Raw genomic sequence first — 2240 nt, forward strand, 5'->3', positions numbered from 1 at the left:
TTCAGTCTGTGAAGTGGGAAAGTGTGACAGTCGTGGCAGGGGAGAGTGTTTTTACACCTGCTGGGCTGCTGTGCAATGGAGCAGGCACATTTTTATGGCACAGTACAAGACTGTTCCCCCTGTAAATTAGACCCACTTGTTATAAAACAGAGTCCAAGCTCATCTGAACCATTTATTAGACTATATCTGGCCAGATGGAGAGCGTAAAATCTGCTACAGTATGTTGAAAGGTCAATGAGTACAATAATAACTTCTATAAAGCAGCTGATTAAACATAGGTTTCCTGTTTTATGATGGAAAACTAGTATTGAAACACTTTTCATTTAGTTTCAATGAATCCTTAGGAGGTCCTATACTGCCCTCATCTGAGGCTCATTGGTATTACAACTGCACAACAAGTAATTGTCAACAGTTTGTGTCTAAATGTCTTCAAGTATTTGAGCCTTTTCCTTACTGATTAGTGTTTGTAGTTTTGATAAACTGGTAACAGTTAATACAGAGAAACTCAAACCGAAAATTGTTTTAACTCCTTATTCTTGATGACTGATGGGACTCTCATGTGTGCTTCAGTGCTAAACAGCATTTGAATAGAAAGTATACACAGTAATATTATTGTTATCAATGCATGCAGTTCAAAACACACCACTTATTGCAAAGCACTTCATGCCTTTGAAGTGGAGATCTGGTGCTGCTACACACGTTTGCAAAAATGAATCTGTCCATGGGGTAGAACCTACAGGCTTCTACAATATTACATGATATGAAGACAAAAATGTGAGGCAAACATTTACAGTTGGCATAGATCTTTAGATTCATGATGAATAAATTAGGTCAGCATTTCTGAAAACTCTAATCGTCACTTCCCTCTTCTAGATAATTTGTAACTGGATTAGATTATTTAGAAAAGTAGTAATAGCGTAGTAAAATTGTTACCTCCTGTGGTTAATTGATGGTTAAATGAAAACTGAAAACATCCTTTTTTAGGAGGTATGATTCTGTACTGAGGCGGCACGGTGGTGCGGTGGTTAGCGCTGTCGCCTCACAGCAAGAAGGTTCCGGGTTCGAGTCCCGGCTCGGACGCGGGGTCTTTCTGTGTGGAGTTTGCATGTTCTCCCTGTGCTTGTGTTGGTTCTCTCCGGGTACTCCGGCTTCCTCCCACAGTCCAAAGACATGCAAATGGGGACTAGGCTGATTGGTTACTCCAAATTGACCATAGGTATGAATGTGAGAGTGAATGGTTGTTTGTCTCTGACTGACTCTGACTGGCGACCTGTCCAGGGTGTACCCCGCCTCTCGCCCGAAAGGATGCTGGGATAGGCTCCAGCCCCCCCGCGACCCTACTAGAGGATAAGCGGTAGAAAATGGATGGATGGATTCTGTACTGTACAGGAAACCTTACTTGAATTGAAAGCCTTTGAGTGTCACTGTACTTATCTTCCATGCATTATAAAGTTGGTTTAATAAAAAAGCCTAGTAGAGTGCAATTGGATTCTCTTAGCACTTCCATCGTCTTTTCCTAAGACCTTGTGAATTTTCCTTCACATTTTTCCAAAAGTTGTTTAGAAAGGACTGTTTTTCGGGTTTGTTGTTGTTTGTTGGAAGAAGAGTTTAGTGCTTATAAAAGCACATTGGCATTTACCACTGTTTCTATGTTTGATGCATCTGCATATTCAGACTATCAAAAATAATATTCCTATATAATTCCTACATGCCAGTGAACATTATGTAATATTAATGTACAGTATTGTACACTACAGAGTACGGCCTGTATGTATATGCATATGATTTCATTGCAGGCAAACCCTGTTCCTCACTGTCCACCACAGAACAACAGCCTGCTCTATCCACATGACCACACTCTGTTGTCTTCTACTGGAACAACTCAATCACTATGCTGTAGGCTGTGTTGAAATTAGTTTTAGTTATTATCTCATATGTTACTGACAGAGATAAAGATCATAAAAGGCTTTCAATAGTAGCCTCACACATAGAGCTCCACAAGGCCAATTCTTTTTTGAGTTCTGTGATTAATATATTTAAATTTGTGAACAAACCACTTATTTTTGTCATGTCATGTTCTTGTCTGACCAAGAGGGAACAAAGAAAGAAAAATAAATTCTGGTTTGCTGCGTGTAGACTTCCTTGTTAGCGTTTCTATGGCTACCGGTGATGACTTTTAGAAGTCCCTCCCTCCAGGTTTGCTCCGTCAGTGCTCAGTCAAATTCCTGCACTCTCACCAG

This window comes from Seriola dumerili, unplaced genomic scaffold, assembly GCF_002260705.1.
Source record: "Seriola dumerili isolate Sdu_G_001 unplaced genomic scaffold, Sdu_1.0 BDQW01000147.1, whole genome shotgun sequence".
In the NCBI taxonomy this organism is placed as follows: Eukaryota; Metazoa; Chordata; class Actinopteri; order Carangiformes; family Carangidae; genus Seriola; species Seriola dumerili.